This window comes from Copadichromis virginalis, linkage group LG12 (genome assembly GCF_057382275.1).
Source record: "Copadichromis virginalis isolate Kocher_CV1m ecotype Utaka linkage group LG12, C_Virginalis_male_GT1.1, whole genome shotgun sequence".
Taxonomy (NCBI): domain Eukaryota; kingdom Metazoa; phylum Chordata; class Actinopteri; order Cichliformes; family Cichlidae; genus Copadichromis; species Copadichromis virginalis.
Window position 1 is genome coordinate 10,023,191 of NC_140629.1, and position 24,844 is coordinate 10,048,034.

The window sequence follows — 24,844 nt, forward strand, 5'->3', positions numbered from 1 at the left end:
ACTTAAACCAGCTCAAAAGTATTTAACACAAACACTTTTTTAAAAGATAAATAAACAAACCTGGACTATTTTTGCAGTATTTTATGGTATTTGACAATGTAATGACTTTTTTTTAATAATGAAAGAATTGATTTCATATTTTTATGGAATATGGAAGCTGTTCTTGTCCTTTGTTCAACCTCTTGTAGATGTATCTGGGAAGCTAAAGCACTAGTTAAAGTTTGCAACATCTTTAAAATACCATTAATTTACAAAGCTTTGAACAAAACTTTGACAAAATCATTTGTTTACATTTAACCATACTACGTATAGTGCTATGAAAAAATATTTTTCCACTTCCTGATCTTTAATTTTTGAGTAATTGTCACACTTACATGTTTTTGTTCATCAAACAAATTTTAATTATTAGAAAATGATAATTTGAGTAATAAAACTGCAGTTTTTAAATTATTTAAATTATTTCATTTCTTAAGGGAAAAGTGATGTTCAAATCAACCTGGCAATATCTGAAGCAAAGCTTTAAATTTATTCATTAGTCTACACTCCTGCTCAATGGCCTATGAATCCAACCTATGGATCCTGAAAAAAGAATGAGACTGTGGAAATAAGCTTCATCCATAGGATACCTGGGCTCTCCTTTAGAGATGGGGTGATCTATATCATTTGGGAAGAGCTTGGAGCACAGCAGCTATTCATCCAGATCAAAGAATCGCTGTCTCCTTAGTGCCTTCTAGCTGAGGTGTTTTGGGCATGTTCTACAGGGCGGAAGCCCATGGAGGTTGAGGCAAGATGAGCTAGAGAGAAGAATCTTTAAAACAGCATGACTAGGTTATACAGATTTTATCAGATTTGTTTTTGTAATAGGTGGATTTTGTGTTACAGGACTTAAAACACACAAATCTTAGATGTCACACACCCCTGAACACTGTGTGGCTAATGCCTTGACTGACGTTAATTACTATACGCCAAGTTGTGTAAAAAGGTGCAGCTGTACCTACAAAAAATGTCCCAATGTATAGGTTTCCCTTTTTTTACTCCCAGTTGGTGTTTTAGTGTGAATTCTGCATCACATAAATGTAGCATAAGAGGCCAGTGAAGCTGCCAAGAGACAAGTCAGCTAATGTAGTTTCTGTCTGATCTAGTGCAGCTTCCTCACTAAGGAACGAGGGAGCGATAACACTGTCAGGGCAGATTTTGTATTTTAAATCATCTCGGCAGCAGTGTGTACTCCAGTATGAAGTCAGTGAGCGAAAACCTCGAGGTGATTTTTAACAGTGTCTTGACTTTTGAAGAGCAAGTGAAGAGGCAGAAGTGGAGCTCTGCTTTCTGCAGTTGAGGAGCAAATCAAAATCAAGTTTTTGTTTTCTCCCCTTCTATCAGGCTTCTTTTTTTCTCATCTGCTATTTCAGCTTTAGTCAGCCACTTTAACATGTCTAACTCCTTCAGTACCAGCAGCCTATTTACACTGAAGTAAAAATTAAATTAAAATTAACAGGGAGCACTGGTTAGAAGATGCAACCAAGGTCATAGACATTTGGACAGTGACCCAATTTTTGTTTTCTTCAGTATACTACCACAATTGATTATGCAACAAAAAGTGTTTTTTCGAGGGATGTAAAAAAAAAAAATAAAAGCCTGAATTATCCATTAGGAGTCACGTGCATCTTTTATATTCTGTCTCCATTTTCACAGCTGTTCGTGATTGCTCTCAGTATAAGCCTACCTTGAGCCAACATGGCGGCGCGTGCACACGCAGCGGCTTCTCTCTCTCCCGAACAAACTCATTTGCTATTTATCTAGGGATTGAGAGTAACGCAATTTCTATTCTCTGTATGTCCTGTACATGTGGCAGAATCGACAATAAAGTTGACTTTGACTTTGACTTTGACTTTGAAGGTGCAACAAGGTCTTGATGCAAGTGAATCATTAGGCTGAAGACAGCAAACCTTTGAGAACAGTTGGGTACATTCTTAAATAGAAGGAATGCACTGATGAGCTCAACAACACTTAAATGCCTGAAAGAACATGTAAGATAACTGGAGTGGATGATGGCCCAATTCTTTCAGTTGGTAAAGTAAGCCCCCTCACAATAAAGAACACACAGAAAGAGCCACTGTAGGCATATCACTCCCAAAGTTTACAGTTAACCCTCATCAACTTCATGAATGTAAATTTAGGAGGCTTTACAACAAGGTGCAAAATACCAGATTTATGAATAGAAGGGACGATCAGCAATTTTTATTATTATATATAAGTACTGTCATCTTGGTGTTCCAAACATGCAAAAATAGGGGAGGATGTTAACTCGTGCTAAACCCTACTGACCATAGATAGGTTACCAATGACACACTCAATGTTAAAAGGTTAATCTCAGAAAGTCTACACTGCCGTAATTGGCTGATTAAATATTTGCATTTTCATAGTCTCTGATCCTTGTAACAACTTATGTTCTGTGCATTGTAGGAATGAAGTCTGTGCTTTGTATTATCCAAGTAGTGTGCTTTGTTTTCTGAAGGTCCTCTGCATCTTATACCCAAAGCCCCAATGCTTTTATATGCCCGCATTTCTAAAACTCCCAAAGATTTCTTTGTAGTACATACCCATAGATCATTTATGACCATAAAAATGTTGCCTAATACAATATATAATCAAGAAAAAATTAAGCTGTCCTTTCAGACATGTTTGACAAATTAGCAAGATAAAAATGTAAATTCTAGCAGACACGTTTGCTCCTTTAATTGGTGATTTGTGATGTTTCCTACACATAAACCACCAACCCCAGAGAGGCCATTTTGCTCAGACAATGATATATAAGCAAACAGTTATGCATCCAAATGTGACTACCTACCTAGATGAAAAGAAAAGCAGTAAACTTGTATAGGTTAAAACATTACCTTCTCCTTTGCTTCCAATAGGAATAGACATACTGATACAGTATCAGACATACTGTCTGATACTGTGATTCACTCATAAAAGTGGTTGCTTTCTCATTCTAATCTTACACAATATCATGTTTACTTGATTCATACAAATGTTGCAAGAGAAAAATGGCAACACTAAGTTGTTCTTTTTCATCATCTCTTGGTGAATAATGGGGCGTGTCATCAAGTGCCTGCAGTGTTTTTAGCCAACATGTATACACAAAGTGAACATCAAACCTTTTTTCTTAAAGATTTCTCCCCGTGTAGGAGTTTGTTCTTCAATGCTGAGGTGAAGATGGAGGTAGGCACAGTGTCATCATCCACTGGTTTTAAAGTCTGCATTAACATTTTGGGTTGCCCTTGAGTCCTTTGATCTATGATGCTAATAAATATTTTCATGATGTAACTAAATGCATGTTGATGGCCAAAAAACCCAGGTCAGGCTAACTTTGTAATTGTGAGCTCACATTGTCCTTTGTTTTCTTGGACAGAACCACCTCTGGCTCTGACGGTGTACTACAAAGCAATATTAATGGCTTAGTGGGCTGTGTCGAACTTAACTGTTGCAAAAGGAAGTGGCACGTTTTCACTGATTTGTCTGTTTACAGCATGTTTTAAATGCAATATAGATTTTTTTTTTGCTGTGTGGATACATTTTATATGTGCAAGTTATTAAGCTGTACCTTACTACAACCACTGAATGATGTGCAAAATGTGTGTTGCATTGTTACTAGAATGTGAGTGTATCCATTTCAGTGATGCAGAAAATGTATAAATATTAATACTTGATTCAAATCTCCTCTTAAGCCTCTTGTAAACTGCTGGAATTGCCAGTACTAAAACACAGAAGACACACTTTATGCCTAGTCAATCAAAATTAGTGTCACTTTTAATCAGCTGACAAAGTAATTTCTACATTTTCTTTAACAGGCTATTGGACAGTAAGTTTTAATGTTTAAATGTATCCATTTCAAAGTTTCAGAGCTCTAATGTGTAGACCTCATCCTAGATATAAAGAGGAGCACTGAGAATGCACTCAGCATTAAAACAATTAACTCGACTTAAAATGTTTACTTTGCCGCTCTATGCACTAAATCCCAAGATTAATGATTTTCTGGAGCATTAATCTGTGATGTTACTTGTAAAAATTTTCTATGTTCTTTATAGATTTTTAACAAGCATTTTGTCATCATCATCATCTGATAACATCTCTGATTGGAAGAGGTGGCATTAATAGGGGTAATTGTGTACGTACATTCACGTGTTGAACTTCTGAAGCCAGAAAGTACAGCTTAACAGAGAAAGTTGATAACCACTGCTGTGATATCTGTAATCTCCTGCTTGGGTTTCAGGTTTTGTCAAGCCAGCTAAAGCAAAGAAAGCCTGGTCGTGTTAAACTTTGTCCCTGTCCATGGTGTGACTACGATCATAATTCAACTGACTCTATACGGTGACTGCTTGAAATCTAAAACTCAAGCACATCCTTCCTTGAGATGCTCCTCAAAGTCTTTACTGTAACCATTGCTGCTTACTGTTTGTGGGTCTGTCTGCCTACACAGCATGATTTATTGAGTTGAAATTAGCTGACTGAGTTGGCTATTAAAGAATATCCAATTTCTTTTCTTTGAGAAAAACTTTTGTATTATGAAGCATCTTTGGTCAGTTTATCCTCTGGCAGTGAAGCCTTGTACACTTCTACTAGCAGTCACACCATCAATAAACACTAACAACCCAGTTCCATCTGCAGTCATAGATGTCCATCCCATAACATGCCTCTACCATGTTTAACAGATGATGTGATATTCTTGTGCCATATGTTCCTTTCCTTGTCCAATCTTTTTTCTTCCCATCATTCCAGTACAAGTCAATCTTGGTTTTATTAGTCCAAAGATTTTTTTGTTAGAGCTAGGGACATTGTTTTAGATATTTTTTACATCTAATCTGGCCTCCCTGCTCTTTAATGTTAGAGTGTTTGTTGTGATTTGGCGCTATATAAATAAAATTGAATTGAATTGAGTGTTGTTAACCCTCTGTGCATTTATAGGTATGAAGTTGTTGTTTTATTGTGGACAAATGATATGCCTACCTCCTCAACAGTGTTCTTGACCTAGTTAGATGTTGTGGTTAGGAATTTTTCCTAACCAAGAAAAGGACAAAGATTGCACCAGATCATAGATTTCTTCAGTCCTAATTTTCTTGCTATATTTTCGGCCTAATGGTGGCTTCCCTCAGTTCCAATGACATCTCTTTTAACCTCAAATTGACAGCTTTAGTGAACAGTTACCAAATGCTAGTTCAACGCTTGGAATCAATTCCAGATTTTCCTTCTACTTATTTTTTATGGTATAATGAGGTAACTTTACCTGACCACAAAATTGCTTTTGAGTCCAATTACTGCTGACCCTCTAAAAATGGGGGACAATGTATATACATGTGTGTGACTCCAGAATAGTCATGGCAATAGTTTTTTTAAGTTCTTGAAATAAAACATGCACTTCAATTGCATGTTTGATTTAAAATGATATGTGATGGTGTACAAAAGCAAAATTACAAAGACTGTATCATTGCCCAAATGCTTAAAAATAAAAACTGTGTGTGCTACCATCTGTAAAATTCTATAATTATTTCATAAATTTTATTTCTGCTTGAAATAAAGTTTGATCTCTGCAGTGGGTTCAACCACAGGTCAGAAGAGTTACCCCTGCAGTACAGCTATTATAATAACAATAAGAGCAATGCTTATCATCATGTAAGATGTTGCAGTGTCCACAACATCAAAATCTCTGCAGTATCAGCTCATGGGCTCTAACAGATCAATAGGAATCTGAGTCTGTGAAATTCAAGAACAGTGTTACCATTGCCCTGAGCATTCTGTGATAAAAGACGGCAGAACAGACAGTGATGGATATAGATTTCGAGAGGGTTTTTATCTCAAAGCCATTTTGTGTCTTGTTGCATATATGATGTGCACGACTAGTGGATGTTTCAATTGAAGCCAAATGTGTCTGATCAAGGTAAATATTGCTAAGATAGGACATCGTAAAATGTTATATGCTTTAGGTGAGAAAACTCAATTTTCCCTCCAGGGAATACTATATTTCAATCACCTGTGAAGACTTTACTTTGTCTAAACCAATTAAAATGCCTTGCTGGATATATAATTGGATGTATATACTGCAGAGGCCTTTGCAGTATATATCCAGTAGCCTCACAAAATTGGTTTACAATGGATTGTTTAGCAGTACTAATGTAAATAAAGACAATTTGCTAAAGCTAAACCTGACAGGCTTCACACATCACCCACTGGAAATGTCAAAGTTGGAGTGTGCTCTCTTTATATGTTTCATTATATTCCCTTTTCATAGAGTTGCTCTCACTACTGAATAAAAAACACAAGGCCAAACACATACTTCTCAGTGCTCTCACTGTTAAATTGCCTGTTTTCATTGTCAGTTTCATGTGTGTGTGTGTGTGTGTGTGTGTGTGTGTGTGTGTGTGTGTGTGTGTGTGTGTGTGTGTGTGTGTGTGTGTGTGAGAGAGAGAGAGATTTTTGTGTTTGTTTTTAGAGTGCCATATTCAGTGTGCCTGGGCAGGAAACTCAGCCACAGAGAGAAAGTGGGAGACAATAACTGATCTTAACTAAATAAAACTCATCCATTTTGCAAAGGTTGAGTTCAATTCAGTTTCATTTATATAGTGCCAAATCACAACAACAGTTGCCTCAGGGTCCTTTATATTGTATGGTAAAGAACCTTAAGGTTATTTCTAAGCACCAGAAAGTAAGGTTATCTAAGGAGTCTCCAAAGGTTGATTCTGTTCATCTGGACGAAGCATATTCAGTGGGAGAAACGTTTCGTCACTCATCCAGGTGACTTCTTCAGTCTCAGCTGACTGCAGGTTTCCCCAATCTTATAAACAGTACTTTTGCATAATGACTGAAACCAGCGCACTGAAGGAACATGGCCATTGATCAGTGGTCATGAGAATTTGCATAAACATGATGAAGGAACTGCCTTAAGTATCAACCTTTGATACATAAGACCTGTGTTGCTGTCTCTTCATCACCAGTTCGTCAACTAACCCATATTGGTAACAGGCTCTCATGCTCCAAACTATTGTCTCTAGTCCTTGTACTTACTTTATTCTCATGTATCGCTTCCAATCTTCAGTTTTGCTCATTCCTCAGATTCCTGGTCATAGACACTATTGTTCACGCTCCACCTGTTGGAAAGCTTCCTGCTCCACACCTGCCTGCCCTCCTGCCACCATTGATCACAGGATCTCTTGGAACGCAGGTCAGCCATCTCTCTCTGCTCAGCCCACCTGGAATCTCACCTCCTTTCTCAAAGTACCTCCACCTGCAACATAAGCTACTCCCTCTGTTAAGATCCACATTCACCTGGAGGAGTTTTAAGAACACTCCTTACCTGCAACCACTCAGTCCTTCTCGCTAGTGCTCCCAGGCCCAAAGCCCTCATCCAGCAAAGTTCGCCATGTTTCTTTACCAAGTTATTACTCTGTGTTTGGTGCAAAGAAAAGAAAGTCTGTTTAAATGAATTCAGCCAACTCCGCACCTGGTTCTGCACTTAGGTCCAGTTTCAGTACAGGCCTCTGTGTCATAGGGGTTCAATGGATTGTGTGGTGGTGAGAGGTAGAGGCCTTGGCAGTTGGATACCAAGCCTTTAAAACTGTCTTGTGGGACATGGAATGTCAGCTCTGTGCTGGGGAAGGAGCTTCAGCTAGTGCATGAGGTTGAAAGATATTGATTAGATGTAGTCCGACTTACTTCATTGCACAGTTCAGCTTCTGGGACCTGTGAGATTATTATACTATCTTATGCCACCTTATACTTCCAATCAAAGAATTGTTGAATCATTATACGGTTATAGGCCACTTTAACTGCCATAAATGTAAATTATGTCAGTTTGTTTAATTTATTGTGTTCATTTATGTTATTTATTTTCTTTATTTATTGTTCCTTTTGGGGTAGGAACTAAGGTTCATTCTGTGTTGCACACAGGCCTTTTTAAGTGACGTAAAGGGAAGTAAAAAGCATGTGCAAGAAGCTAAGTTAATAAGTTAACTAAGGCAGAAGAAGGAATAAATAAGCAGTTTAAAGTAAAAGAAAGCTGCAAAGAAGAAGAAATTGGGAATTATTTTTGTTAAGTTTTGTTCCTGAAGCGGACTCATTCCCTCACGGTTACGTGCAGCCAGCGAGGTACGTTAACTGTGTTTGTTTATCGCGTATTTGTTAACTTGGGTTTAAATGTTTATTTGTAATATTTATGTTGGTCATTCTGTACTTTTATGTAATAACAGTTTGACGGTGGATTTTATGGTGTTTCTGAGGAGAAGTGTGACAGAAGAATAAATCCATCTGTGAATGAAGAACCGTGGTGTCGTGTATTAACTGGAGGGAGTGATAGTCAAACTCGGACCTGCCCAGACTCGCCCTATCAGCGCAAATTCGACAGCTCATCAAGACGGGAACACAGATAAGCCACTGTTTAGGACACACAGGTTCATAAGGTTTTCATGAAGAAGTCTATAAGCCAGACTCTAAAGTTTTTGGTCTGAAAAGTAACACAAGAGTTGGAAACTAAAAGGAACTGTGTATAACCTGGCAGCCACGCTGTTTCACGTATATGAATGTGCATTTACGTAAGAGATGTAAATTCATGTTCAGCTGAATAATTATAGTTGGCTCTGAAAGGGCAGAAGTAAACTTTGTACATTTTGACAGAAATTCAGTTTGTATTTATGGTTCAGTGTCTTTTAAGAACTCTGTTAAGTGTACTTACTCTGTAATATTCTACATGTATGGGCTAATTTGAATGAGAGTGACTTCATTTAGTTAAGCTCATTCTTTCAGTATTCACAAATGTTGTTGCAGCTTGCTCTTCTATGCTGCCTGTGTATATCTGCGTCTAAATAATCAAAATGTCACATACAAGTAAAGAAGCTCAGGGTGCAGTAGCTGCTCCGGAAGAAGAGACTGAGTTAGAACAGACAGGTGAATCAAATATCGGGCAAAATATAGCACCACCTGAAGAGCCTCGTAGAAGTGAAAGAGCCCGAACATTAACAGAAAAAGGAAAAGAGTTTCAGAAAGAGCAAATCAAAGGGCTATTGCTTCGCTTTGACAGCAAATATGAACGATGGAAAGCTCTGATTAAGGTAGCTAAAAGATCTGTATTAAAACAGGATCCTAGTGACATCCTACAAGAACACATCACCAGTATTCAAAGGGAATTATCTGAGTTGAACATTGCTTATGATGATTACAGAAGAATTGATCAACCAGCCCATGACATGCGTCGCAAGATGGATAACTGCATCTCGATCACAAAGACTGTAGTACAAAATGCTCAATCTGAAATGCAGGGAACAGCGGAGGAGTTGATTTGGCCAGATAATAGTTCTGTATTCTCATCGTCAGCCTCCAGTGTTTCACTTCCTGCCTCTAATGGTTCTAAAGCTTCTTCTATTCACTCAAACGTATCTTCACTTAGAAGACAAGAAGCTGCTGCCGAGTATGCAGCTACACAGGCTGTACTGCAGATTATGGCTGAACAAGAGGGCCACGAAGAGAAACTGCAAAACCTTGAAGCTGAAGAGAGGTTGATCATTGCAGACCAAGAAGCAGCAGCATTAGCTCGTCGTCTTGAAGGAGAAAGGGAAGAAACTGAACGTAGGCTAGAAAGAGAGAAACAAGAGGCTGCTCTCTTAAAGAAACAGCAAGAAGAGAATGCTGCAAGAAGAAGGTCTGTAGAAAACCTAAAGAGAGAACTTGAGCGTTTGGAAAATTTGAAAAGGCTGAATGCAGCCAAAGCAAGGCTTCAAGTATATGATGAGAGTGAGCTCAGTCCAGCCCAAGGGAATGCTGCACAGAGCCTGGATCTACATAAGGTTATGCAGCCACTCAATCAGGTGAAGACTGAGGACCAGCACTCACAACCACCAAAGGATGCAGTGCTAACACATGTGCTCCACGATAGCACAGGAGAGCTCGTGAAGGTCTTAGCTGAGGCTATATCAGCAAATAGGCTACCCATTCCAGAGCCCACAGTTTTTAGTGGTGATCCACTCAAGTTTAATCATTGGAAGTCATCCTTCCAAACTCTTATTGAAAAGAAAAACATTCCAAGCTCGGAGAAAATATTCTTCCTCCAGAAATATGTTGGAGGAGCAGCTAGAGAGGCATTAGAAGGTTATTTTCTGATTGGTTCAGATACTGCATATGTTGCTGCATGGGAACTCCTCAATGAGCGATACGGCCAGCCTTTTATGATTGCCAAAGCCTGCCGAGACAAATTACATGCCTGGCCAAAGATAGCATCAAGAGAGAGCGCTGACTTAAGGAAATTTGTGGACTTTTTACACAGTTGTGAATGTGCCATGGCTCACAATGAGAGTCTGCGTATTCTTGATGATGGCATTGAAAACCAAAAACTGACAGCCAAGTTGCCTGATTGGTTAAGCAGCAGATGGAACCGAAAAGCCACACAGTATCAGCTGGAGCATGGAAGGTTCCCAGATTTCAAGTATTTCGTAACTTTCCTGACTTTGGAGGCTAATATTGCTTGTAACCCTGTTACATCTTACTATGCTTTGCGGCAAGGGGAGCCAGAAAGGACAAGATCTAAACCTCAGAATGTAGTGACCTCTAAGAACCAAGCAGCAAATGCAAGGATTTTTACAACTAACACCACTGAGAAGAGCATAAGCACATGTATGTTTTGTAAGAAAACAGGGCATGTCTTGCACAAGTGCCGTAGACTAACTGCAAGGCCAGTTGCTGACAGAGTGAAGTTCATACAAGGTGAGAAACTGTGCTTTGGCTGTTTGAGTCCTGGCCATCAATCCAAGCATTGCAGCAACCGGATGGTCTGCGACACCTGCTCAAAGCGCCACCCCACATGCTTACATGAGGGTCGCTCAAAGCAAAAGGAAAATGACGAGACAAGTTGCAGTAAAGAAAGAAAGCCACAATCGCCGCAAGATACCACTCACGAAACCACATCCAATAGAGTTGTGCATGATGGTAACAGTGCTCAGACTTCAGCAATAGTTCCTGTTTATGCATCAATGCCAAGTGATTCAAACAAAGAAGTCCTTGTCTATGCTCTGTTAGATTCACAAAGTGATTCTTCATTCATTCTTGAAGAAGTGGTAGATGCTCTTGATGTTAATGCAGAGCCAGTCAAGTTGAAGCTGTCTACAATGTCTTCCAAGGAGACAATTGTACCATGCAAAAGACTCAAAGGTCTACAAATAAGAGGGTTATCTTCTTCTAAGAAGATCACAGTGCCAACGGTCTACACTCGTGAATTCATACCTGCCAATCGTACACACATTCCAACACCAGAGACTGCAAAGGCATGGCCTCATTTAGAGCATCTTGCGGAACACATTGCCCCGCCGAAGAAATGTGAAATCGGTCTTCTTATCGGGTATAACTGTCCACAAGCACTAATGCCTAGAGAAGTTGTATGTGGTGAGGACAACCAGCCCTTCGCACAGAAAACTGACGTAGGCTGGAGCATAGTGAGCTATGGTGATCCAGGTGAACACTACAGTGATGCAATAGGAGTAAGTCACCGCATCATTGTAAAGCAAGTGACCCCTGAACCCAAAGTAACAAGTAAGTTGAAGAGCGAAGTTCATTATGTTTGCAAAACAAGAATTAAGGAGATGACTGCTCCAGAAGACATACTTAAGGTGCTGGAATCTGACTTCAGTGAAAGGCTTGGAGAAGAGACAAATCTCTCGCAAGAAGATCTCCGGTTTTTGACTAAAATGAAAGAAGAAATTAAGCACAAAGAAGACGGACATCTTGAAATGCCTCTGCCTTTTAAACAGAGCAGGCCAGAGCTACCAAATAACAAGCCAAGTGCTGTTCAACGCCTCATGTGCTTGGAAAAGAAGCTCAAGAGAGACCAGAAATATCGGAGAGACTACATGAACTTCATGGAAGACATTATCAGTCGTGGTGAAGCAGAAAAGGTCCCAGAAAAAGAGCTTGATAAACGATCAGCTTGGTATATTCCCCACCATGGCGTATACCACCCTCAAAAGCCAGCGAAACTGCGAGTGGTCTTTGATTGCTCGGCAAGATTTCAAGACATGTCATTGAATGACTACCTTCTTACAGGGCCAGAGCTCACAAACACCTTGGTGGGAGTTCTTTGTAGATTTCGAAAGGGCCCAGTCGCTATTATGTGTGATGTGGAACGAATGTTTCATCAATTCCATGTAAAGCCTGAAGACCAAGACTACTTGAGGTTCTTATGGTGGGAGAATGGTGATCTTGAGTCTCCGCCATCAGTTTTTCGGATGAAAGTCCATTTGTTTGGAGCAGCTTCCTCACCTGGCTGTGCCAATTTTGGACTTAAACATCTAGCCACAGAAGGTCAAGATCGATTTAACCAAAGCACTGTCAAGTTCATCCGAAGAAATTTTTATGTTGATGATGGACTGGTGAGTGTAAGGTCTGATGCTGAGGCAATCAAGCTGATCAAGGAAGCAAGAGAGCTTTGCAGCACAGGCAAGCTTAGACTACACAAGTTCATTTCCAACAGCAAGAAGGTATTGGAGTCAATACCAAAGGAAGAGTGTGCAGACAGTGTCAAAGAACTGGACATAGATTTAGGGGAGCCACTCCTAGAAAGAGCACTGGGCGTGCAATGGTGCGTATCCTCTGATGACTTTCAGTTCAGAGTAACTGTCAAGAAACACCCAATGACGAGAAGGGGAGTGCTATCCACAGTAGCTTCCATCTACGATCCTTTGGGTTTCGTAGCACCGTTTGTTTTGCGTGGGAAGTTGATCTTGCAACAGTTGAGTCGAGAGAAAGCTAGTTGGGATGAACCACTTTCAGAGGAGTGCAGATCACAGTGGCAGTCATGGTTACAAGATCTCCATAACTTGTGTCAAGTAAAGATTAAGAGGTGCTACATACCAGCAAGCTTCATAGATGTCAAGCAGTACGAGTTACATCACTTCTCAGATGCTAGCTTCACAGGTTATGGGGAGTGCACTTATCTAAGAGCAGTGGACTCTAATGGCAGCGTACACTGCTCACTTGTCATGGGGAAAGCACGTGTTGCCCCCACTAAGGTCACAACAGTTCCAAGGCTTGAGTTGTCTGCAGCAGTGGTTGCTGCGAAGATGGGTGCCATCTTAAAACATGAGCTCGAAATAGACAACCTTAAGGAATATTATTGGACTGATTCAAAGGTTGTTCTCGGGTACATTAATAATGATGCCAGACGCTTTCATGTTTTCGTGGCAAATAGGATCCAGAGAATCAAAGCCACCACAGATGTCAACCAGTGGTATCATGTGCAGTCCGAAGACAATCCGGCGGACCATGCTTCGAGAGGGTTATCGGCAGATCGGCTCGTTGCTTCAAATTGGTTCACTGGCCCAGACTTTCTGTGGGAAAGGGAGCTACCCACAAGAGATGCTAAGGTGGGAGAGGTTAGTGATACTGATCCAGAACTTCAAAGGGCTCAGGTGCTCAACACCAGCGCAAGGATAAATAGAACATTGTTGGACCGCCTGACTAAGTTTTCTGACTGGAAAAGAGTTGTTAAGGCTATTGCTTGTCTTAAACGTCATGCTAAGCAAGTTAAGGGTCTTAGTCCCAAACTCAATGGAAGGACAAGGTGGAGGAGGGAGTACCTTCTTAATCTCCAGCAAAGACAGATATGGCATGGGGATAAAAGGAACACCAATGTCAATGACATTGTTATTCTTCAAGAGGACAGTGCTCCGCGAAATCACTGGAGACTAGCAAGAGTCACGGAGGTGTACCCCAGCTCTGATGGAAGGGTCAGAAAGGTATAGCTGTTGGTTAGTGACTCAACTTTGGACAAACAGGGAAAACGCACAACTAGGCCAGTTTATCTTGAAAGGCCAGTGCAAAAAATAGTACTACTTGTTGAAGCAGAATAAGCATGTGTTAAACTAAATGCTTATAACTTGAAGATGCAAATCTGTGAAGAAATCTCAAGTTGAGATTTGGTGGGAGTTTAACTGCCATAAATGTAAATTATGTCAGTTTGTTTAATTTATTGTGTTCATTTATGTTATTTATTTTCTTTATTTATTGTTCCTTTTGGGGTAGGAACTAAGGTTCATTCTGTGTTGCACACAGGCCTTTTTAAGTGACGTAAAGGGAAGTAAAAAGCATGTGCAAGAAGCTAAGTTAATAAGTTAACTAAGGCAGAAGAAGGAATAAATAAGCAGTTTAAAGTAAAAGAAAGCTGCAAAGAAGAAGAAATTGGGAATTATTTTTGTTAAGTTTTGTTCCTGAAGCGGACTCATTCCCTCACGGTTACGTGCAGCCAGCGAGGTACGTTAACTGTGTTTGTTTATCGCGTATTTGTTAACTTGGGTTTAAATGTTTATTTGTAATATTTATGTTGGTCATTCTGTACTTTTATGTAATAACAGTTTGACGGTGGATTTTATGGTGTTTCTGAGGAGAAGTGTGACAGAAGAATAAATCCATCTGTGAATGAAGAACCGTGGTGTCGTGTATTAACTGGAGGGAGTGATAGCCACATTATGCCTTGGATTAAGATCATTAAATCATTACACTGTTTTATGATGCATTATACTGCTGAGTTATAAGAAATGCTGTTTGTGTAGAATCATGGCCGTCCTTTTCGGATTACAAAGAGAACAGAACATACCGTAGAGGTTTTCTGCCCCATCTCATCAGGAGGAGATAAAACAGGAAGCCAAGGCCGTCCCTTAGGCGCCATAAGAGAGAAAGAATGTGAATGCTTAGTGTGGAGGGGGGCTCAAGCTATAAGAATGTGAGAAACGGTCAGATACTTCGAGATCTGGTGGGCACCCTCCTGTCCACATCTCCCGTCCGGACGTTTATGCTCAAAGTGTTGTATGGAATAATGAGAATTGTATGGAATAAAGAAATTGTTGATTGAGCATTTATACACCGAGTGTTGTTCTTCCTTCAGCCCAAAGATCAAAGAATTGGGATATTTAACAGACCAGTCTCTTGGAGAAAGGCTGAACTCTGTTTCACTCTGAAGTTGCCTCTTGCACGAGCAGGACTTGGTATAGTTGTATTCCTCCGGTATGGTGGTATTTTCCCTGGTCAGTGACTGAGTTTATTCCATGGGCTTTAAGGTCACGGAACAATACCTCACTCTTACTTGTGTGTATGTGCCAAATGGCTGTTCAGAGTATCTGTCTTACTTAAAGTTTGACCAGAGTATTTACTTAGATAGGAGGTCCATTTAGGCTGTCCAACTTCCTACTCTGGGATTTCAACGCTCACATAGGCAATGACAGTGTGACCTGGTTGGGGCTCCAAAATCTGAATCTGAGCGGTGTTTACTTATTGGACTTCTGTGTTAATCACAGTTAGATACTTTCATTATTTTGTTGCCCCATGAAAGACTTTGCAACAATGTGCTCTTTAAATAAAGATTACTGAATTATCATAATCATTATGCTTAATGACCCCAATGAGCTTAAAGTGTACTATTGTGCTGCCCCCCCCCCCCCCCCCCCCCAGCCCCCCAGGGGTGTGTTCTGAGCCCCCTGCTGTACTCTTTGTACACATATGACTGTGTGGCCACTACCAGCTCCACCACCATCATCAAGTTTGCTGACGACACCGTCGTGGTGGGCCTGATCTCTGATAACAACGAGACGGCCTACCTGAAGGAGATTAGGAATCTGGAGAACTGGTGCCAGAGGAACAACCTCCTTCTAAACGTCAGTAAGACAAAGGAGCTGATAGTGGACTTCAGCACTAAGCAGGAGAGGAACTACCAGACCCCCGTCATCAACGAGTGCCCAGTGGAGAGAGTGGACAGCTTCAAATACCTCGGAGTTCACATCACGCAGGACCTGTCATGGTCCTGTCACATCAACACCGTGGTGAAAAAGGCCCGTCAGCGTCTCTACCACCTCAGACGCTTGAGAGACTTCCAACTGCCCTCCAAGGTGCTCAGGAACTTTTACTCCTGCACCATAGAGAGCATCCTGACGGGAAACATCTTAACCTGGTTCGGGAACAGCACCATGCAGGACAGACGAGCTCTACAGAGGGTTGTGCGGTCAGCTGAGCGCACCATCCGCTCCGAGCTCCCTGACCTGCACTCAATCTACAGCAGGCGGTGCTGGACCAAGGCCAGGAAGATCGTGAAGGACCTCAGCCATCCCAACAACAGACTGTTCTCTCTGTTGAGGTCAGGAAAGCGATTCCGCTCCCTGAAGACCAACACAGAGAGACTGAGGAGGAGCTTCTTCCCGCAGGCGATACGGTCTCTCAATCACACCACCACACAGTACTGACCCACACATACAGTTCTTACACACACACTGGACTTTCTGGACATTGTTTTCACTTCATTACTTAAATCACGCTGCTGTTATTGTGTATATGCTGCTGTTATTGTGTATATATTTATTTATATTTCTTCATACATTCTTATATAGTTCTATATTGTGTATTTTGTTGTACAGTTATTTTATTTTCAACTTTAATTTATATATTTTATCTTATTCTCCCAGTTAAATTTACCCTTCATTCTAATTTGTGTTGTACAGTTATTTCATTTTTAACCTTAATTTATATTTTATTCCTTCCTAGTTAAATTTACCCTTTTTAATTTTTCATATTTATTTCCTATCTTATTCATAGCCTTTTCCTTTTTTGTTTTCTTTAGGTCACGAGCAGTTGTCCACGCATTTCACTACATATCGTACTGTGTATGACTGTGTACATGACAAATAAAATTTGAATTTGAATTTGAATGCAAAATGCACATGAAACAGAAAACATTACCCATGTTAACCCAGCTCTGAACTCACGGATGCTAAATATTGCTTACTTGAAAAAGATGTGCAGAGAAACTCGGTGCACCATCTGCAGGAAACAACTCCAAGTTCAACAGCAAACCTTCTTCTGCTGTTTTTTATTCTGCTGTGAATTCTAGGCTTTGGTGACACCTGTGCTGCGACTCAAAAAAGCCAGGCTGACACTTTGACAGGCGCACTCCAACCCTTTGTGGCATTGTGAGCGTTCAGCTCCAGGGCAGTTACATAGCACTCCCACTGGAATACAAAACCAATCCCCACATGGCAGTTTGACAAATCACCCATCGATACCCAGGCCTGTAATTTGCACAAATATGGAACACCAAACACGAGGGATCAGGACAGGTTTAAATATTGGCCCTGTTTTGCAAAGATGGAGGTTATCACCCTGCACCTAAGGCTGGCCTTTTTCTGCAGCATGACTCAAGAGAGCAGTTGTTGTCGTTGTGTTGGTCCGTCCTGTTCATCAGCACAAAGTAATACATCCTGGAGAGTTGCAGTGCCTGCTGCTGCTGATTCATCTGAGAAGATTCACTGGGCTCTGGTATTGATCTGTGAACCAGGCTTGTGCCCAGGAATATCATTCCCCCCATCAGGCGACAGTCAGACGACACTAGGCTCAGCAGCAGCAGCACTAAGAAAATGACATTGATGAGTGGATCTTTTAACTATGCTGGATGACACTCTGCCGCAATTCTACTTGTGGGCCTACACATAGTATAGATTTGTGTCTTTTATGATAAGATGATTTGGTTTCAGGACAAGTGTATGCCATCAAAACGCGCTGGAAACGTGCTGGTATGTGGGAACATGCTATCTCCAGTTTTCCTGATTTGCAGATTCTTTACATTTAAACATTTTATCTTAATAGTCACAAACAAATATAGTCCTTTTCACTTGTCTTCTATTTCCATTTCATTTTAGGAGCGATTATATACTATACTACAAAGCAAAGTTCGGCATTTTCAGAGAGCATTTCTTTTCTTAAGCCACTTAATTCTATTCAAGCATAACAGAGGAAGCTAACTTACCGGTGTTGTGTCTACACATAACAAACAACTTAGCAAAGTGCATACAATTATATCTTTCGGCACTTGGTTACTAGCAGACTGTTGAAATAACATAATTTGTTCCCATTCCCTATATTGAATCTACAAAAATGCCAAAGATAACACAGTTTGACATCATTAAAAATTATTTTTGTTTGAACGAGGAATCACCTTGAGGACCTTGCATATTGGCACAATGATGTGTAACCTTAAAATTTGCCAAATTTAAGACAAAAAAAAGGAGTGACACACCTGACACAGGACCAGAGAGATGCATATGGCTCTTCAGTTGATCCATGTACTGTTAACTAAAGCCTCATCAGAGACTTGTAAGGGTGGCTGTCAAGAAGCAGTTCTTAATGAAAGGATACAGGGAGAATTTGCTGAGGTATTAATTAAAATTACACATGATCTGAAGTGAAAATCAGTGGCAACAGATCTTAGAGTGCCTTGTCCAATTGAACTGAAGAACTGGAGACTTATTCCTTATTCCCTGCTTATTCCTATGAGAATTCAGAGTATTTAGAAACCTGTGTTTGTAATAGCTTGAAATGCTCTTTCTGACTTATTTGCATGTGCATTTGTACATATTTTGATAAATCACTTTCCTAATAAAATATAAGGAAATGAGAGATGGCTCAAAGCTTCTGCACTGTACTATAAAAGGCAAACGAAATACACACACACTTAATGGAAGACCCCCCCCCCCCCCAAAAAAAAAACAAACAAAAACAAAACAAAACAAAAAAAACCAAAAGCCCAACAATTTAAGATTTCATACAGTGGTGTGTACTTTTAGTATTGTGGGGTCTTTACCTTACAATATGAAATGCTTTGAGGTGACTTTTGTTGTGATTTGGTGCTATATAAATAAAACTGAATTGGATTGAATTGAACTGAACTACTCCACGTTCAAAGTGGCTCTAATCAGAGGAGAAAGAGAAGTGGGAGATGCTGGTATATGAAGCAGACGCCTCAGTTGGCAGCTTGATTAAACGGAACCTGTCAGCTGAGGTGGTAAAAACCAGAGCTGAAGGGAGCAGTACTCCCTGTTATAATAATAATAATAATGGATTGGATTTATATAGCGCTTTTCAAGGCACCCAAAGCGCTTTACAATACCACTATTCATTCACTCTCACATTCATACACTGGTGGAGGCAGCTACAGTTGTAGCCACAGCTGCCCTGGGGCAGACTGACAGAAGCGAGGCTGCCATATCACACCATCGGCCCCTCAAGATTACAAGATTTTGTTTTTCTTGGATCATCTACAACTTTTTTACACAATTATCAAAAAACACAACATAAAAGGTTATGCTCCAGATAGACAGGTGGCCAAACATATTTTTGGCTAGCTCTAACAAGATCACTTCACCTTTAAATTTGCCTTTTAGCACCTGTTAGGCTTGAGCGAATACAGCCAAAATCAGAGAACAGTTGTGACTTTGTAAACAGTGGCATTCTCAAATATTTTTCATATGAAGTCTTCCTTATTAAAATACAGCCAATATGAATGGAAATAACAGCACAGATGCAAACAAATGTAAGATTAGCCACTTTATCTTTAGACTAAGCATATATTGGTTTCCCTAATGTGGTGCCATTGCTATTAGAAATGAAATTATTCCATTATGTCCTCAGTTCCTTGGACACCGGGGGTGCAAGATATGAAGTAGTTTTGGTGCTCAATGCGGTGCTTGAAACTGAACACGAAAACATGTAATAAACATTTGGGGGTGGGGGGCATCCAGATATCTGGCTGACCTCTGGATTGACTTAAGTAATAATTTAAAACCAGCAAACGAGAGTGTCTGGACTATAACTAAAAACACAGTGCCTGCAAACCTGTGTCTTTTGACCCAGCATTGTGAGTTGTAGTTTATTTTGATGTTTATGGTTTATGTTTAAGTTCATTAGTTTATCTAAGTTAATTTGCTTATTAGTTTCCCCTTGTGTTTTCAACCCCTGTTAAGTCTCCCTTGCCCATCATGTGTTTCATGTCTGTGTGTCTGTCTGTGTGTCTTAAGTTGTCAAGTTCATGTTCTCATGTCTGCGTCTCATTATGTTTCCTGTTTTATTTTGAAGAGGTCCTGGGTTCTGTGTTTAGTTTTAGGTCGTGTCCAAATTCATGGGCTGCATCCTCCTGAGGACCCGGCTTTCGTGGTCTACGTGGACCGGGTCCTCAGAAGGTCGGGTAGGCTGGAAGTGCGAGGCTGTGAAATTGGACAGTCTAGATTTCAGATTAGCGTCACCGCTGTCTCGGTAGAGTTTAATAAACTCAGCTTTCTGCTCCTTGCTATCTAAAATATAACAGGACACTGGTGTAAATTCTCGACCATCTCACACTTCTGTTTAATCAGTTTTCTGTTTGATGTTTATTCAGCTGTGTGAAAACCAAGGAGGAACCCACCCGGGGGATTAATAAAGTTTTTTTTAATCTAATCTAATCTAATAATTTTAATCTCAGCCAAACCGATTTACTCACAAACAAATAAAACACTGAAAAAAGCCAAACAATAACATTTTTAGGTTATCTAAGTGACTTATATATTATGTTTAACCTGAGTAGTGAAAGAGCGCGGTGATCTGAAACTGATGTGCCGGGAGTTTGCCGTTCTCACTGGCTCTAGTGACCCTCGAGCTCCTGGCTAGCTATCGAGCTGGTGGGTAACAGACGTCTCCGAAAACGTCGGAGCACTTTTGCAAATATGTGAGCAGATATTTGAGCGGATATTTGAAGTTTGCACAGCTACATTCTCGCCTGAAAATATGTTAAAAGTTTATTTTGTGACCCAGAAAGAGTAATAAGAGTAATATTAAAAACTTAGTAGCGGCCGCCATTGTTGAAAACTGGAATTGGCTGGGCCGTGCTATGAATTCTGGGATATGGTGGGCCACAAAGGATTCACCCGACCCATCCTTCAAATTCAGTGAAAAGGAGGACGCATTTGTTGGCTGCATTCGGAGGCAGCGAGTGCAGAATTACAGTATTAGGTGAATGAGTATTTTGTCCACATCATCCTCTTGATGCATGTTGTCTTACTCCAAGCTGTATAGGCTCGAAAGCCTACTACCAATTAAGCATATTAGGTGATGTGCATCTCTGTAATGAGAAGGGGTGTGGTCTAATGACATCAACACCCTATATCAGGTGTGCATAATTATTAGGCAACGTCCTTTCCTTTGGCAAAATGGGTCAAAAGAAGGACTTGACAGGCTCAGAAAAGTCAAAAATAGTGAGATATCTTGCAGAGGGATGCAGCAGTCTCAAAATTGCAAAGCTTCTGAAGCGTGATCATCGAACAATCAAGCGTTTCATTCAAAATAGTCAACAGGGTCGCAAGAAGCGTGTGGAAAAACCAAGGCGCAAAATAACTGCCCATGAACTGAGAAAAGTCAAGCGTGCAGCTGCCAAGATGCCACTTGCCACCAGTTTGGCCATATTTCAGAGCTGCAACATCACTGGAGTGCCCAAAAGCACAAGGTGTGCAATACTCAGAGACATGGCCAAGGTAAGAAAGGCTGAAAGACGACCACCACTGAACAAGGCACACAAGCTGAAACGTCAAGACTGGGCCAAGAAATATGTCAAAACTGATTTTTCTAAGGTTTTATGGACTGATGAAATGAGAGTGAGTCTTGATGGGCCAGATGGATGGGCCCGTGGCTGGATTGGTAAAGGGCAGAGAGCTCCAGTACGACTCAGACGCCAGCAAGGTGGAGGTGGAGTACTGGTTTGGGCTGGTATCATCAAAGATGAGCTTATGGGGCCTTTTCGGGTTGAGGATGGAGTCAAGCTCAACTCCCAGTCCTACTGCCAGTTTCTGGAAGACACCTTCTTCAAGCAGTGGTACAGGAAGACGTCTGCATCCTTCAAGAAAAACATGATTTTCATGCAGGACAATGCTCCATCACACGCGTCCAAGTACTCCACAAGGCAAGGCTGGCAAGAAAGGGTATAAAAGAAGAAAAACTAATGACATGGCCTCCTTGTTCACCTGATCTGAACCCCATTGAGAACCTGTGGTCCATCATCAAATGTGAGATTTACAAGGAGGGAAAACAGTACACCTCTCTGAACAGTGTCTGGGAGGCTGTGGTTGCTGCTGCACGCAATGTTGATGGAGAACAGATCAAAACACTGACAGAATCCATGGATGGCAGGCTTTTGAGTGTCCTTGCAAAGAAAGGTGGCTATATTGGTCGCTGATTTGTTTTTGTTTTGTTTTTGAATGTCAGAAATGTATATTTGTGAATGTGGAGATGTTATATTGGTTTCACTGGTAAAAATAAATGATTGAAATGGGTATATATTTGTTTTTTGTTAAGTTGCCTAATAATTCTGCACTCCCTGTAAATTTGGACAGCCTTCGTCGCGTCACTGTGACGTAATAGGCCTACAAAGGCGGCCTCAGGAGGATGCAGCCCATGAATTTGGACACCCCATTACTCTCCTCTTGTGACATCATTATGTTCATGTTTGTCAGCTGTTTCCCCATGTGTTTCCATTTTCCTCATTATCCTCCTGTGTATATTTAGTCCGTGTGTTATTAGTCATTCCTTCTCAGATCGTGTGTGTTTTCACGTCGTGTCTCCAGGTATCCATGCCAGTTCTCCATGTTTAAGGTTTTTTTTATGTTTTAGTTCACCCAGTTTAGGTTATTGTTCAGTTTCACCCATGCCCTTTGTATTTATTTTGCCAGCCATAATAAACTGCTCGTTTTCTGTTAATCCACATCACATTCCACATTCTGTTTCGGTCTGCATTTGAGTCCTTTTTTTGCAACACATACAGTCTGCCTCTGCCAGCCTGTGACAGAACCAAAAAAGTTGTGTAGTTTAAGTGTTTTTTTTTTCTTTCGCAACTGCTATTGTCAAAAAGCAACAACAATAACATTCCTTATATTCTTCTTCCTTGTTTTTATTTTTAATGTTTAGTTTGCAGCTGTCAGTTGTTATCAGGGTGGCACTCACGATTTTCCTTTGACACTTCCAAAAGTTGCTTTGAGGGGCTGTATGCCTAAAATTTAGGCAAGGTCGCTTACGGAGAAAATACCGGAAGACAACAGATGACCACAACAAGAAGCATGGCCAACAGGGAAACAAACGCCGACACTGCGGTGCAAGTCTCGGATGACAGTACACCTAAAGCTGGACATACACTGTGCGTGTCACAGTCCGCTGTGGCAGACCGTGTGGAGAGTGTGTGGAGGACTCAGGTGCAGACACAAGTGATACGGGAGTGAGCTTAAACCAAAAGCGAGCCTTTTATTGTGGCTGATGAATACAAAAGAAGCAAACAAGAATAAGGGCAGCACAAGAGCAATAACTAAACAGAAACCTAAACTGGGAATATACTATGGTAAGGCTATGACTTAGAATACAACAGACCGGGCATGGAAACACGGAAGGTGGGAACACAGACGACGCGACACAGACTGCATGAAACACCGAGACTAAATACACATGAAGGATGATCAGGGGAAGTGGCCACACATGGGAGGACAGCTGACACACATGAACCTAACGACAGGACAGGAGAGGTGAAACTAAATACACTGACATTGAATACAGACTTTCAAAGTAAAACAGGAAACATGGAGATTAGACATGACATGAACTAAACATAACCACGCAGACATGACTCATGACAGGTAGACGCACGAACCAGGGAGACGGAGTACAGGGGAAGATGACAGAAGCGACAGCATGAACTTGACAACACAAGACACACAGACATAAACACATGAAGGGCAAGGGAGGCTTAATACAAGGGTCATATAATTACAAATGAGCTGGAATAACTTAATGAACCTAAACAAACAATAAACATTAGTCCTAATGATCTATGAGTGTCCAGAAGCTATCGCAGGTAAGCTCATAAGGAAAAAAGGGAAAAAATCAGCATAGAAATCAATAAAATCAATAAAAGAAGCAAAGCATTAAAGAGCAAAGAGATGAAGCGTCCACACTCACAAAAGGGGAGGAGTAATAGTAATAGGGGAGCAATAGTGTAGTCTAATTTGTTCTTTTCATTTAATAATAGAGTCCATATTATATCAACAGCTACATTCACCCTGGAGAGAAACTAGTGAGAGAGACCATCAGGACCAAGCTGGGTTTCCTGGGTCCAGAGGTTTGGAGAAACTTCTTCCCTTTCTTTCATCACAGCTGTCCTGTGCCAGAAGTTCTGTTGACTCTTAGAGCCGGATCTTTGACGTGAACGACGCGAGCCGGCTCCTTATTGCGAGCCGTAGGGTTTTTTCTTTTCTTTCTCTCACCCTCTCTCTGGCACTTTTTTCCGCTTCGTGAGCCATATGTGTTTTGCGCTGGGAAGAGGGGGGAGGGGCGGTAGTTACACTCGCAGTAGCACAGGAGCAGAGCAGGAGGGAGAGAGAGAGAAAGAGCAAGGGACAACAACGTCACGTTAGAAAGGTATAGTAATCATCCACAACTATTTTCAGTTGCAGATGACAGATGATGATGCAAAGGATTCAGAAAGTTTTGTCATGCAGGCCCATATGACAGAGAATATGCATCTTCTTTTAGTTTTCATATTTTAATTTATATTTAATTGTGTTGTGGTTTGCAGTGTTTTCTGTTGTTTCACTTTAAATTTGTTTAAAAGGAAAAAGCTGAAAATTTAAATAGTTAAAAGTTGAAATGTGAATAGTTGGTTTTTGTATTATATGATTTATTTATTACATTTTCTGTGGAGCGAATAAATAAAGGTATATTTACGGTGGCCCCTAGAGACAAAGCACGTACAAACTTCAAAACACATAAAAACTCCAAAGCACGTAAAAACACAACACAAGTGCTCCAGGATGCTAGGCACAGTGTTGAGCTTTTGTTACCTAGTGGCTACACAAGCCAGCAAGTACCAATGACCGGATTTGGTGTGTGGTAATAACAGGTAAATGAACATTTTTTTTTTATATTATTTGAATATATATGAGTGCTTGTGTATAAATACACAAACAATATACATATGCTTTCAATTGTGCAA